General features: G+C 46.5%; 1 long non-coding RNA gene across 1 annotated transcript in view; it reads left to right on the plus strand.

Annotated features, from left to right (window-relative positions):
* LOC140391374 (uncharacterized) overlaps positions 1-6,906 on the plus strand; it is a 203,275-nt gene extending 196,369 nt beyond the window's left edge. The window contains exons 3-4 of the long non-coding RNA XR_011935022.1: positions 2,408-2,619; positions 4,317-6,906. This is a non-coding gene — a long non-coding RNA (uncharacterized lncRNA). The remainder of the gene's footprint in view (positions 1-2,407; positions 2,620-4,316) is intronic.
* The last annotated feature ends 9,099 nt before the right edge of the window (positions 6,907-16,005 follow it).

Genomic DNA, 16,005 nt, shown 5'->3' on the forward strand with positions numbered 1-16,005 from the left:
CCTCCATCCCTTCTTACCTGACAGAATATAGCTGCCCTGTGGACTAACTAGATCGCCGCCCTCCGACTCTGCTCCCAGTCAGCTACACTTTCTGTAAACTCCTGGCTCTCTTCGCACTCTTTGCGGAAATGTCGGAAACAAAATGAAAGGAGCACCTTACTCCCTCCTCACCTAACTCCCTCGGTCACCATGCGGGATGTCTCGGGGTCAACTGCGGAGGGGTTTCACGCTGCCCAGGGGGCTGCTGCGTGGTCGGGAACGTAAGCGCAGGCGTTTCTGGAGGCCACGTCCAGGGAGCCGGCAATGGCCAGTGCCTCCTTGAGGCCTGTGTTGTCTTTTTCCAGCAGTCGCTGGCGGATGTGGGAGGACAACATACCTGTCACGAAAGCGTCCCGGATCAAGAGTTCTGTGTGGTCACTCGCCGAAACTTACGGGCAGCTGCAGTTTCTCCCCAACACCAGGAGTGCACGGTAGAATTCTTCCAGCAATTCCCCAGGGATTTGTCACCTCGTTGCTAGCAGATGTTGGGCGTATACCTGGTTTACTGGGCGGATATAATGTCGTTTTAGCAGCTCTATTGCCGCATCGAAGTCTCCTGTGTCCTCTGAGGGTGTAAATTTCCGGGCTCACCCACGTGTGCAGGACTTGCATTTTCTGTTCTCCCGTGGGTGTGTTTTCGGCCGTTCTGAGATGTCCTTTAAAACACGCCAGCCAGTGCTTGAAGATTGCCGCAGAGTTCGCCGCGTGGGGGCTGTGTTGCAGACACTACCTGCTTGATTCGGAGCTCCATCCTTTTAAATCTAGCGTATTAAATTTATGCACAATCAATGACCACTAAAGCGAGGTTGTAGTCCAACTGAAGGCTTTAATAAGCTAGATGTTTCCCCCAGCAGCTCAGGTACAGAATGAAGGCTGCTCGGGCGGCACGGGCTCTTATATCCCGCCTAGTGGGGCGGAGCTACCATACAGCTTGCCCAATAGGAAGCATACAATACCTACCAATGGTGTTCCAGCATTATCAGGTACCGTAATACCTCTACACAGACTACCACAAGGGTCCACAACTATGACTGCAAGCTGACGTCAGTCCAAGCTTCAAACTGCAGCACTCGCGCATCTGGACCTGTCCCATCAACCACCTCACAGGAGATCATCACACTCTATTGATATGCACAGGTCTCTTATCAGTAGCCCAGATCAAACCAGACTGTTGGGCAACCAGAGTTTCTGCTGTCATCTTATATGGGAACAGATTATATGCAGCCCACACCACCAGAGATGGGACACTTGGGTCGGACTCAGGTATCCTGTCAAATGGTCACCAACCGGACCATTGGGTGCTGAGACCCCTTCCTGAGGCATCATTGAGAGAAAGCCAGATGAAATGGCAAAGGAAGCGAAGAGAGGGGGGATAAAACAGGCACCCAAGGCACATCAGCAGCGAAGACTCCAGGCAGAGGCAATCAAAATGACTGACCAGAGAAGAAAGAAACAGGGTGTAAGAACCACCTTTGCGACGACGGACCAGAGGGACTCGAGGAGCGGAAAGTTCAATCAAGCCAAGGTTGTGGTAGTATAACCGAATCTTGGGGATTTCTAGCATTATATATTTTGGGTTAATTTACGGTGGGCAGCACGGTAGCACTGTGGTTAGCACAGTTGCTTCACAGCTCCAGGGTCCCAGGTTAGATTCCTGGCATGGTTCACTGTCTGTGCGGTGTCTGCACGTTCTCCCCGTGTCTGCGTGGGTTTCGTCCGGCTGCTCCGGTTTCCTCCCACAGTCCAAAGATCTGCAGGTTAGGCGGATCGGCCTAAATTACCCTTAATGTCCAAAATAGGTTAGATGGGGTTATGGGGACAGGGTGGAGGCGTGGGCTTCGGTAGGGTGCTCTTTACAAGGGCCGGTGCAGACACGATGGGCCGAATGGCCTCCTTCTGCACTGTAAATTCTATGTAAATTAATTTTGTGTTTAATAAAGATTATTGAACTTGTGTTTGTGTTTGTCCTTTGCTTTCCTCGCTATTAAAAGACACTGACATAAAACCTTTGAGTAAGTGAACTGGTCGAAAGTATCTGAATTGTCAGACACAACAGAGGCTTGTCAATACACCAATACACCAGCATTTCTGTGTGCATACCCATCACCTCGCTTCTGTCGACCACCCCATTGACGTCCTCCTCTGCGTGACCTTGCCTTTCAACAAGACGTCAACTATGTTAACCCCTGCCCTGGGCACATGAGCTAACCCTCAAGCCACCTGCTTTGCCACCTGTAGATTATGCCACAAAGCTATTCTGTGAAGCATGCACAGTGTCCGTCTCTGAGCTGATGTGTGCAAGTGTGACAGCGAGTAATAAAATGTCTTCTTCGTCATTAATTTTCTTTCATTTTAAACTTTTTTGCAGTTCTGACTCTCCGTCGCCAGATTGCAGTGCTTGGGTATCTAAATGGAAAAAGATACAAGGGTAGCGGGGAAGTGCTGCAGTGAGTATGGCTGGTGAACGTAAGAGGTGAATGCTCACTCCACCTGCAGCCGGAGATCTGGAATTGCGAAGGAGGCTGGATCTTCTCCATGCCGCTGGATGGCTGCTTGCTGGTCGTTGTAGATGCAGTCGAGGTATGTTCATTAGGATTAATAGAACTCTGGTACCATGATGTGTTAAGTAAGTTGGTTCAACGTTGTCTGCAACTGGTTGCAGTGAAACTAGAAACAGGCTTCTGACACACGAGATGGTCCAACACTGTTTTATTGAACTTCCTGATTGCTGTACATAGTCTGCTGTGAGTTGACACTCTATCAATCTAACTGATAACCTCCTACTGGCTTGACCAGACTAACTCTCTACCTCATGGTGACAGTGCTCACTGGCTTGTGCCCTCTTACTATCTCAGTAGCTGTGGCCTGTAGAGAAAGGGAGAGTCTTAATGCCCTGCGTGCTTTATAGTGGTGGTGTCCTGTCTGGTGATTGGTTGTTATATGTTGTGTGTGTTCATTGGTTATCCTGTGTGTCAATCACTGCCTGTCTGCATCTCATTATATACATGTGTGGTTATTATGACAATTGTGTGATGATGTGATGAGGAGGATGTGGGATGTGAGAAGGAGGATGTGGGATGTGATGAGGAGGAAGTGGGATGTGAGAAGGAGGAAGTGGGATGTGAGAAGGAGGAAGTGGGATGTGAGAAGGAGGATGAGATGTGCGCAGCCTGTCATCTTCAAAGTTTTTAAACCCCACCCCCCTCCCAGTGGCTATAACTCCTGTCTATGATTGCTTCAGTGATGACCACCACCATCGCCTCCATGGGACCATCTGTACCTGTCCTTTCAGTTAGGTACCACTGCCTCTGGTAAGTAAGCAAGGAGGATGGAAGTGCTTCAATGAGTATGTGTGTTGCAATTAGTTTTAGTAATGTGGCTGTAATGGTGAACAGGGTGTGCAAGCTTTGGAAAATGGGTATGAGGCTTGCAAAAGTACGAATTGAATTGAACCCAGGTAGGTGACGTATGAGTCGCGATTAATAGATTGTTGCTGAGTGGGAATTTGGTGCACTGAGCAGTGCGTGGGCCAGAACTTTTGAAGATACATTCACTGTGGTCCATGGGGCAGACTCGGCAATGGCCGCCACTTCGAACTGATCCCACAGCCTTTGCAGTCCCTGTCCAATGGGCTTCCTGGCCTGTCGTGGGCAGGCAGCACGTCTCCTCCTCTTCAGCTCCTGTACCAATACCTTCAATACAGTGCAGAAAACCTTGCCGCCCATTCTATGCCATGTTGTGGTGTGGCCTTATCGAATGATTCTCCTGTCAACATCACTTGGAGAATGAGCTTGAATCAAAATGCAACACCATCATTGTGAGAGTGGCAGGCTGACTTTAGGTCATGCAGCCTAGTTTTAATTCATCCTAGCTTCTCAGTATTTTACACTCGCTGCTCTCGGACAGGCACCCATTCAACAATGTGCTTCGAGCTGGCTGGCTCCAGGTTAAAATGAACAAGCATCAGAAAGCTTGTGACCCACACTTTTTTCAAGCTTAATGTTGTAGCCCAAGCATTCACAGCCTATTACATGATTTGAAAGTTAAACTTCTGTAAAACAGAGACAGTTGAGATTGTTTTGGAAGGACTGTAGATAATTCATTGGAATTATAGGACCAAGTGCAGTGTAACACGTGATTCTGAGTAAAAACCAGCTGCTCAATACAATCCATTTTTGGATGTGGTTCCAATGAGACATTCTTGTTTTAATTGATAGCATTCTGCTCATTATGTAGTCATGGTGGTTGACCCTGATCATGTTTGTTTTCTTTGACAGGCAGTAAAGAAATCCTGTGTCATAACCGTTAGATGGCGAGAGAAACATCTCTGAATGCTTTGCAGATGGCAGAACACTCTTTCCTGTTAGCTCATTTTAAATGTTATGACGAGGTGTAAAATGGGTGCCAGCAAGTCAGCAGCATGCGTTACCTTCAGCCCACCCACTTTCCTATACCATTGAGTCTTTCGGGAAAATAGCTGGATGAGGTTTAAACCAGTTTACTAATTAACTAACATCTGCTTTCTGCCCAGCTGTGAATGTTGAACTGCCCCTATTGCGACCAAGAAGATAACATTTCCTGCATAACTATTCTTCTATGTAGTATTTGAAGAAGCATTCACTTGCGTGTATTATTTAACCATAAGCATTCAATAGCAATTGGAATAAAATCCAACAATTAACCATGCAAAATCAATCAGGCAGGTGCACATTCAGCTTGATTCTTGATTAATAAAGTTCTTGATTAATAAGGGGATCAGGGGTTATGGGGAGAAGACAGGAGAATGGGTATGAGAAAATATCAGCCATGATTGAATGGCGGAGCAGACTCGATGGGCCGAGTGGCCTAATTCTGCTCCTATGCCTTATGGTCTAATATATTCTTCAACTGGAAATCTGGGACAAAAGAAAAATCAACTGCGGTGTTCCCCACTGGCGGGATCCTGCACTTTTCCGGCATAGGTTCCCTGACGGCGTGGGGGTGGCCGCAATGGGAAACCCCATTGGCTGGCTGCGGGAATGGAGAATCCCACTGCCGGCGGGGGGGCGCGCCGTGCCGGAAAATGGAGCTGGCAGGACGGAGAATCCGCCCCAAGTCGCTCAGTGGAAAATAAACACAGATTGCAAAATTGCTAAGACGGTACATATTATTTTGCAACAATAAATCTGAAAGCATGAAGTGAACCAGATAGTGCCAAGCCATTGGATCTGTGCAAGTAATATTTCTGGCTGAGTTCTGGAAAATGTAAAGCGACTCCACGATAATTTACAGAATTACCGCCCAGAAACACTTCCTTTATTTTGAATATGGAAGACAGATTGTGGCTTTCCAGCAATATTGCTTACTGTCTGGAAAAAGTAATACTGGGAGATTTATGTTCCTAATTAACAACCTTTTAGGAATTTTGAGATAAGTAATGCAAGGATACTTGGAATTCAGAAATGAAATGCATTACTTAAATAAATGACTTATGTTCCTGCCAAATGCTATATTTGCTATAGTATAATTAATCATCAATCAGTTGATGGATTAATAAGTGTATTCATATTTTTGAAAGCTTAAAATACAATCAGTTACAGCTACTACAGGCCTGACATAATGAGCAAAATATTTCAAGTATTTAAAATGTTCTCAGCAGTATTATTGAAAAACAAAATACATTGGTTCACATTATTGCAATGCAATCAGAAACATAGAAAGTATTATAATTTGAGTATTTTCTGATTCATTTAAATATCCAGGCCTTTGGCACGTTTTTACCCTTCGTAGATATTTTTTAAGTGATGTGTCATTATTTTGTGTACAATTAGGCTTCAGTCAGACTAGCATTGAACAGTACTATAGTGATGGTAGCTCATCATTATAAAAGCAGTAATTGAGGCTCAAAGGAAACTATTCCCTAGATATATTAAAAACCTCCACGTTGAAGGCACTTTGCATTGAGCTAACGTCTATCAGTCAAAGGGAATAACTATTGCTTCCTGTGTAAGGGCCTTTTCTGTTGATTTTCTTATATTCCATTTCTTTAGTTTTGCTGTTAACATTTTGATTTATGGATGCTTAATGGGCATATACATTTAAGTCCAGCAGGATAAGAAAGGAATTCAAAAGTTACAAAAGAGAGCAAGTATTCTGCTAGCTTTCAGACAGCAGAACTCAGGCTTTTTGGCACCTGAGAGATTGGTGGGACCCGGTTCAATTGGTTGGCTGGCGGTCAATGAATTGGCCAAAAATGTTGTATTCTGCACGGTAACAGGCAGTGATTTGGTCCTGGCTGAGCACAATCATTTTAAGAGAGCCAGGAGAAAGTCAAGTTGGAGACCTGGACACTCAGAGGAAAGGACCAGCTCTCTCTTTCTCTCTTACTTTGGTCCAGAAAAGATGCCGAGCTGCTGTAGTTCTGAAACTGCAGGGACCTGAATGAATCTGCAGTGAAAATCATTACAGATTGAAAGCAGAAGATTCAAACTGAAAGCCTAGATTGGAGGAAGAAGCTGTACACAGAATCTGCATGAATCTCCAGTGAAGACCTCGGACTAAAAGACAAGATTGAAAAGAAGGACTATGTGCGATGAGACAACCATCTGAAACAAATACTTTGATCCCTTTTACTTAATATTTTACACCCCTCTTCTCCCCTCTGTGTTTGTCTGTCTTGTGTGTGGAATGAGTTTAAATGGGAGAGGTTAGAAATTGAATGATAGTTAACCTGTTGTATTTTCTGCATATTTAGTTATTGTTATCAATAATAAACTTAATTGTGTTTAAATTTACAAACCTGTAAATGACTGTAATTATTGGGCAGCTAAATGCCAAAGACTTTGGGTATTTTTCTAAGAAATGTTTACTAATTTCAATTGTGATGCGATTTTGGGTCAAGCAGGGCTGGAATTGAATATGCACTAACCCAGTGGGTTGTAACACCTGTGACAGCCCTTTAGTCATCTTGCTTCTGTGGGGATCATTTTGTTTATCAAATTGCAATTGTGAAGTCAGTTTCTTCATAGCTGTGTCAACTCCTCAGCTTTGACCTTGATCCTTTGAGAATGTGTTTGAGACTCAAGCCGGATGCAATTATTACTGATCAGACTGTTTTTTTCTATTAAACATTTGTTAGAGCCCATTAAATACTAGTAAGCTTGTCATGCATGGAAGGCTGTGCTTGATATTGACAGCTCATATTGAGTCATTAGGTTTCGTCCAACACCACATTCTTTTTCATTTCTCCCTTCATTACTCATATTTCTTTCTTTATTAGAGCATTGGTCTCTATTCTAAGACAGCCACCCCATAATCACTTGTGGTGAGAGGAGGTTAGGGCGCGATGGGAGAGGTTGTTAAACACTTAAACGGTGAAATGTGACCCCAACACATTTGCTGCATTTTTTTGAAGGCGCTAGGTAGCATTTTGATGAGCGGGGCATACATTAACATATTTAAATCAAGCTTCCACAAAGCAATTGGGAGCCTGAGTTAATTTTAACTGCTGCCAGTTGTCATAACATACATCTATGTATATAATGGAGTGTAGACAGGCAGTGTTTGACACACAGGATGACCAGTAAGCACACAGAACAGTGCAGCCAATCACCAGGCAGGACACGGCCACTATAAAGCCAGAGGGCACCAGTTTTCCCGCTCTCTCGGGACCCAGCCTCTGGGACAGTCAGAGTTAGTAAACTGGCCTGTGCAAACACCATGTGGTAGCTAGTAAGTCTGGTTAGGCTAGTATCAGGTCTCCAGTCAAGTCAGATTAGTGTCAACCCACAGTTGAACATGTATAATAGTTTAGATGTTAAATAAAATCGTGTTGCATCTTATCAAGTGTTGGAGGTCTGTCTCTCGCTACACTGCATCAAGTGCAGTCCACATCGACCCAGCCTACCCAACACATCACCAGTCAGATTTATCATAGCTCAAGAAACCCAGCAGTGAAAGAAAAGCTGGAGTTACTATTCGCAGAAGGCAGGTGATTTTATAGCACTGCTTATGGGCCAGGAGGAGCAGGGTGCTCCCGTTGGCCATTCAAGGAAGATTCTGGCCTCCCAGCTGCCAACCCCAGCCTCTCAGTAGCCTCCTTCTCAGATCAACTGCCACCCTCCCCCCAATATCCTAACTTCCAGACTTCCTTACGACCGTCGGTTCTGTCCCCCGCACCACCCGACAACCAACACTCGATTTGCAGCGGGTGATCTGCTCCTGATGCAGTGTTTTTCTCCCACCTGACAGCAAGCTAAGCTGTCAATCTGATTAGGTGCCAGACAGGAAACAGAAGAAATAAATCGCAATTAGTTCCTTCCGATCCTGCACACACCTGACCTTGTCGGACGTTCACCTAAATCTTCAAAAACAATGGAGCTAGTGGCACAATTTTAAATGCCAAGGGGAGAGATGATTTAGGGTGCACACAGGCCGCAAAGCTATGCAAAGTGACATCGTGTGCCACCCAGGTAAAACTGGTTAGGTTTGCAGGAAAGCAGGGAGACCCCAAGTAAAGAACTAAAATATTCATCAGACTATATGAAAAAATATATGGAATAAAACAAGAATGCAAAGAAAATTCAAAAGTATTCAATGAATTACGATTTTACTCAGCAGTCTGCCTTTAACTGAACAGTATGGAATTCAACACGCTGAATGAGGCAATTGCACAATAGGGAACACTTGTTCAATGAAACTGACTGAAGACCGGGACACTCCAGTTCAGTGTTTTTCAAACTTTTTTTCCGGGGACCCATTTTTGCCAACCTTCGGGACCCAACCCGGCCGACCTTCGCGACCTACGCCGGCCGACCTTTGCGACCCACGCCGGCCGACCTTTCCAGCCCCCGCCGGTTGACCTGCGCGACTCACCATTTTCTCTTACCTTGTGATGTTTAGATGAAATGTGGTGAACTTCCAATTTCTAGAGGACGAAAACATTTCTGCATTTTTTTCCTGTAAAATTTTATCAAATAAAAACTCCCTCGAATTTGTAAAAAAAAAAGGCTGCGCACCGATCAGCAGGCACGCATGCGCAGTGCGGCCACATTTTTTTTATATGTTCGTGGCCATTTGAAGGCCGCTTGCAGCTGGCATTATTAAAAGGCGACTGTTGTGTGTGGATTTGCACGAACGGGAGCGCCGCGACGGACGGCTCCGCGACCCTCCCAACACCCACCCGTGACTCACGCCCCTGACTTTGACAATGCCTGCTCCAGTTAATTAGTAAGCACAAAACCTTTAACTTAGAATCAAATTACTTCTTTATTAAACACAATATAAAAACGCCAATGTTTATCACTACGACAAGATAGGTTCTATCATACACTGTATCAATACCACACAAATGATTTTACCTTCCTGTACTACCACTATAATAATAATAATCGCTTATTGTCACAAGTAGGCTTCAATGAAGTTACTGTGAAAAGCCCCTCGTCGTCATATTCCGGTGCCTGTTCGGGAAGGCTGGTACTAGAATTGAACCTGCGTTGCTGGTCTTGTTCTGCATTACAAGCCAGCTGTCGTAGGCCACTGGGCTAAACCAGCCTCTCCTTCATAAGCATGGATTAGACTTTTGATACTTTTCTCATAACATTTAGTGGACCTGTGGAGCCTTCACCACCCAATCGCACTGGTCAGACACAAGCAGGGATCGGACTCCCACTTCGAGCGAGAGGCTTGAGATCTTTGCCGATTGCACTTCCTTGCGGTTTTGCATACAGTGTTCACTTCTGCGTTGATATTTATATATTTCTTGAGACTGGGCACGTTCTACCGGCCGTGTTATGCCTGAATGGTGGCGCAGCCGGTGGATGCCAGTAGATTTCTGCATCTACAGGACCTACCCGCCTTGCCAAGCCTCATGAGATCTTGCGAGACTTTGTAATCTGAATCCTGCCCATTGTGGGCAGGGTCAATATTTTGCAAATCTGCATATTAGAGTGAGACAACTAGTCTCACTCTAATATGCATTCCCCTAATCTACCTGTGGCGTAGGGATCCAACCCCTTTGCCTGAAAGACCTTGGGTGTGCGCTGTTCCCCACAAATGGGAATGAGATGGAAGGCATTTATGGGGGGTTTCCCCAGGAGATTGGAGGCTCCCAAATGGTTGCCCTCTGGGCAGGGTGCCACGCTGGCACTGCTGGTGTCACCTGGGAACTTTGGCACTGGCACCCTGGCAGTGCCACTTGGGTGCCAGCTTGGCACTGCAAAGGTTCCCAAGTAGCACTGCCAGCTGGAAGGGGCACTGCTGGGGATTGGGAATGCCCTGCCTTTGTGAGGTGGCATGCTGGGGAGCTTTAGGACCCCCTTATAGGTGAGTTTGGACTTTGTGGGATTCAAGGGTTGTATCGGGGGGGCGGGGGGCGGGGGTGGGGGGTGGGGGGGGGGGGGTCAGGAGATCGGGACAGCATTTAAAAATGGCGTCCGATCTCTTCCTGCACTGAGGAATTCCAATGCTCAAAGGCAAATCCCCAACACAGGGTCAACAGACAGAGAGAGGATTAGTTACCTCACCATGCACGAGCACCAGTGTGCCTGGAGGCTCAAACATTCGTCGCAAATCATCGCTGAGAAGGCCTTCTTCACTGTTGGCCATGCGGATGTGCATTACCAATATCTGGCAATGTGGCTGTCACTGGGGAGCTCCACTCGATATCCAACCCAGTTCGCTGTCTCCTCCTGAAGATCTGCACTTGCCTCACTTGCAAGAAGTGTAAACAAAGAGATGTAAAGTGTGAGAAATGGATTCTCAGATGGGACTGAGGTGTGTAAACGTTTTGATCAGTTTTGGTTCAGTGCTCAAGAAGTAGCATAATTCAAGTGTAAAATTAACTGAATCACACAGGTAACATATGCTTCATACAAGGTTGGTTTCATAGCAGTTCAATATCTTTAAAGCCAATGGAGGAAAGTTTAAGGGAACAACATTTCTGCTATGTTTTTCTCTGGAAGAGTGGTGGTACCGTCTAGAACATCACAGTGCCTCAGGCCGAGATCAGGATTGAGGCCTCCAGCAAGGGTGGACCCAAGGAGACCAGGTGCTGTGGTGCGTCTATGGAGCATCAATCGGGTGGATCCTCTAGCTGTAAGTGGACAGCTACAGGAGGCACTGTCGGGTGGCATTGATCTGTGTTGGAGAGGGGGATTAGATGGGGAGGAGCGGAATGAAGAGGAACGGTCCTCTGATGTTACTTGATGAGTCCTGCAGGGCATACCAAGGGAATTGTCGATACGAGGTGGCGGGTTGGATTAAAAGGGGCAGTGGCAACAACTTGGTTGGGTGGGTGAGAGTTTGGTGTTGTCAGGTGAATGGTTTCTGAGGATTGTTGAAAATGGAACAGCAGGAGAACAGTGTTCTGGGGGTCAGCAGAAAGAGAGTGGCAGATCTACTCTCTGTGCGGTGGGGAGTTTGCATCTTCCTTGTGGAGGCAGCGGTTGTTAACATTCACTCATTTACTTGCATGGTACAGAGGGTGATGGGAGAGGGGTGAAGGATCACTGTGGGCAGGTCAAATATGCCATTCCCATATTGGGGGGTTGTTGGTCAGTCATTATGGGGGTGGATGCCGGTCATGGGTACAGATAAAGGTATTTGACTCGATGTTGGAGTGAACGAAAACCATGGCTGCTCGAAACTATGCAGAGCCTTGTGGTGAAGATTCCAAATGGTCGTTGAATCATTGGAGGTGGGTAGCAATGCAGGTCAACTCAATGTTGGCAACTGAAAGGGAACCCCAGGATTCAGTACTTACAATGATTTTCTGGCTGCAGCAGAGGGGTGGATGTTGTGCCACATCGCCAATTGTCCCATCCTGTTCCATCCTAAATCGGAGCCTTCCCACTGAACTTAAACATCTGACAGCATCATTATTGTGTTTTATGGCTCCGAGATATGCAAGTGCAGTGTTGAAATGGTTTTAAAATGTCTCCAGCTTCCAGCTCACAGCTGATTCCAATATCTCTGCAACCAGGCCCCCACAGGACTGAAGAAAGACATAGTGAGTGGTCAGCAGACACACACACAACCAAACACTGAACAATTGAAAAATAAATGACAGTCAACCCTGCAAAACACAAGCAGGAGCAATCCTGGCATCCCAAAGACCTTTGACTTTGAAATATTCCCTAACACTCGATTGGAACACCCCAGGAGATTTGGAAAGTTCACGTTTAACCTTTGTAACGATAGCAGAGACGGACCTGCAACAGGTTGGTTAATATTGCATTTCATTTTGACTTGCTAATTTTCCCTTTCCCTCCTCAAAGCTGTTGGCACTTTGGCTGGGGTTGGTTGTGGCGGCTGCTGTGCTAACTGTGATGCTTTTACTGATTCAGATCAGCTTGGTCAGCATAGCTGGATGTCAAAGCCAGGACCCTTTCTGCTCTGTCCGTCTCAGCTCTTCATGGGATTAATTTGCTGAACTGACAGAGAAGCTCATTTTAAACCTAACCTAAAAAGTATTATGGTTTTCTTGGACAGAGAGTCGTGTCAGGCCAGAAACCTGGCTCAAACCCGTCAATCATTTGTCACCGCCAATAAGTACTTGTCTGGTAACCTCTATCTGTAGCATGACAACACTCTGAACATGTCTCCCACCCACTGGGCTAAAACAGCTGGCTTGTAATGGAGAACAATGCCAGCTGCACGGGTTCAATTCCCGTACCGGCCTCCCCGAACAGGTGCCAGAATGTGGCGACTAGGGGCTTTTCTCAGTAACTTCATTGAAGCCTACTTATGACAATAAGTGATTATTATTATTACCTTAGAAATAAGCACTGTGCTTTACTTTGTAAAACAATATGCTCGAATAATGCGAAGATGAGCAGGCATTTCCCTTGGTACTTTATTTTAATTTGTGCGTATCATTAAATACACTGACTTTGGTCTAAACGCCACAATGCAATACAAAAAGTTACAACCCCTCCATTTGGTCCAGATATCACAGACTTATTTGACCATAAAATTACAATGGAAAATAAATCTGTTCTGAATGTCCAGCATAACCTGAAACCTCATGATCACTTCAGAATTACCTGAATGAGTTGGGGTAAAATGGATATAATCATATTTATGCAGTCAGAGATATATTGCTTTGATGGTATAAGTACAGCTTTCAGTGATAAATTACTCTTTGTGATTATGCTGAGATATTTAACTTGATATTTTACCATTTTGATCATTTAATTCAGTGAGATAATGAAACATGCTCAGAAAGTCAACATGGTTTTGGTTCCCCTGTGTTTATTTTTGTGGGAGGGAGATCAATATTGTTATTGATGTATAGCAACCAAATCATTAAATGAGCGGCCTGCCTTTCAAAAGCACTTAATTCATAATGTGACCATGTTAATTTAGCTCTGAGCTACACATTCTCAGTTCTGCAGTCCATTCAGTTTTGATCATTGGCGTAAGTGAACCAGGTGATCATTGCAAGAGAAAATTCTTCATCCATTTTATTCACAGCTTTGTGACGCATTATATAAATGCAAGATGTAGTTTTTATAAAATTCAGTTGTGAGGTGTGGGCATCACAAATGCTGTTGAGATTGTGGTGGTGACCTGTCTTCTGAAACTGCTTGGGTTGGATTAACATTCACAATGGGATTCAGGGGCGCGACCTAACAGCTGCGCCGCACTCAGGACGCGATGCGGCCGGTAAATCTCGTGAGTAGCTTCTCACGGAATTTACCCGGCTCGTCGTGCCTCGGGAGATCTAATGGGATCTCGCCAGATGTCACGATCTGGACCCTGCCCACAATGGGCAGAACCCAGATTTGCAAATTCAAGTGTGCATTCAGGCTCACTTGAATATGCTCTCACCGGAGCTACCCAAGGCGCGGGATCTAATCTGGATGCCCAGGTGGCATGGCAAGCCCGGCAGGGGCACTGCCAGAGTGGCAGACTGGCAGTGCCAAGGTGCCCGGTTCGCATTTTGCCTGCGCCGGGGATTGGGCCCAGGCATGCCCTGCCCTTGTGATGTGGGGTGCAGCCGGGGGGGGGGGCTTGATGACCCTCTTATAGGTGAGTCGGGTCATGAGGGTGTTAGGAGGCCACAGTGGGGGGGGGGGGGGGCAGGATGCCATTTTCCTTCCTGCACTGGCGAACGGAACTCGTTAGTGCTGGAAATGGGACTGAGTGGGGCCTCGAAATGAAGCAGGATTTTGTTTTATAACAGGGTCGCTCTCGGCGCTCTCAGCACCGGGAAACACCCGGCTAAACGCGCTCACCAAGGGACTCTATTTAATTTCCGTTAAATCGCGCCATAGGAGTTTGACTCAAAAGTAGTGAGGGCATGGCGATATAATTACAGGACAGGATGGTATGTGGCTCGGAAGGAAACTTGCATGTGGTGATATTCCCGGGCATCGCTAGCTTTTGTCCTTCTTCATGGTGGAGGCTATGGGTTTGGGGAGTGTGGTCGAAGGAGCCCTGGTGAGTTGCTGCAGTGCATCTTGTAGATGGTGCATCCTGCTGCCATTGTGCTTCAGTGGAAAGGGTGAATGTTGAAGCTGGTGGATGGGGCGCTAATCAAGCAAGCTGTTTCATTCTGGATGGTGTCGAGCTTCTTGAGTGTTGTTCTACTCAACCAGGAAAGTGGAGAGTATTCCATCACACTCTGACTTGTGTCTTGTAGATGGTGAACAGTCTTTGGGGAGTCAGGAGATGAGTTACTCACTGCAGAATTCCCAGCCTCTCACCCATTCTTGTCGCCACAGGTATTTATATGGCAGGTCCATTTCAGTTACTGTTCAATGGTAGCCCCCAGGATGTTGATGGTAAAAGGAGTGAGTAATTATATCCATTATTTGATCTGTGTAAAATTTGACACATTTCATCAAATATTTTAAGGAAATATCTGTAGGTGTCGACTGCTGATCATATTATCATAAATCCTAGAATTTACAGTGCAGAAGGAGGCCATTCAGCCCATCGAGTCTGCACCGGCCCTTGGAAAGAGCACCACTACTTAATCCCACACCTCCACCCTACCCCGTAACCCAGTAATCTCACCTGACATTTTTGACACTCGGGCAATTTAGCATGGCCAATCCACCTAACCTGCACATCTTTCGACTGTGGGAGGAAATCAGAGCACCCGGAGGAAACCCAGACACGGGGAGAATGTGCAATCTCCACTGTGATGAACGGTTACTGTATTACTGTACCCTTATCATCATATAAGGTGATGTCCCCTTTAAGACCTGGCTTGGAACCCTGGGGGACTCCGCTTCCGGCTCCGCCCACCTGGGAGCCGTATCTAAGGGGCCGCCTTGTGGGCGGCACCCAGTAAGCACCCGTCTCGACACCAGGCTAGTTCTTAGCTTATTAAAGCCTTCTTTACCGTTTTACTCTCTAAACATCGTTATTGAGGGTACAACAATTTAATAAGCTAAACTACATCAGGATGGACGGAGGCCTAAAACCAGAGAAGCTCAATCTGGAAGCATGGACACCGGAATCAAAGGAAATTTTTAAAGACTGGCTCCGATGCTCCGAGGCCTGCCTGGACTCCTCAGAGACTCCCATCCTGGGGCCACGCAAGCTGCGCCTACTCCACGCCCGGGTGATTCACAGAATCGCCACGCTCGAAAAGGCGACTACCTACGAAGAGGCGGTGGAGTTACTACCCAAGCGGTTTGTCAAACCCCATCAACGAGGTACATGCCCTGCATCTGCCCTCTTCCTGCCGGCAGCACTCGGGGGAATCGCTAGACAAATTTGCAGAAAAACACACCGCGCTCGCCAGGGACTGTGACCATCAGGATGTTCCAGGGGAAATCCATATGAACCTGCACAACAGAGATGCTTTCGTGTCCGGCATCCGCTCGACCTACATCCGGCAGCGGCTACTCGAAAACGGGGCAAAAGACCTCCAGGACACGCTAACGCTCGCCTCCTCGCTGGAAGTGGCCCGACATAATTTGGGCACGTACCCCACGGACCCTGTGAGCCCTGCACGGACTTCCCCAGACTCGG

Source organism: Scyliorhinus torazame, chromosome 15 (genome assembly GCF_047496885.1).
Source record: "Scyliorhinus torazame isolate Kashiwa2021f chromosome 15, sScyTor2.1, whole genome shotgun sequence".
NCBI lineage: Eukaryota > Metazoa > Chordata > Chondrichthyes > Carcharhiniformes > Scyliorhinidae > Scyliorhinus > Scyliorhinus torazame.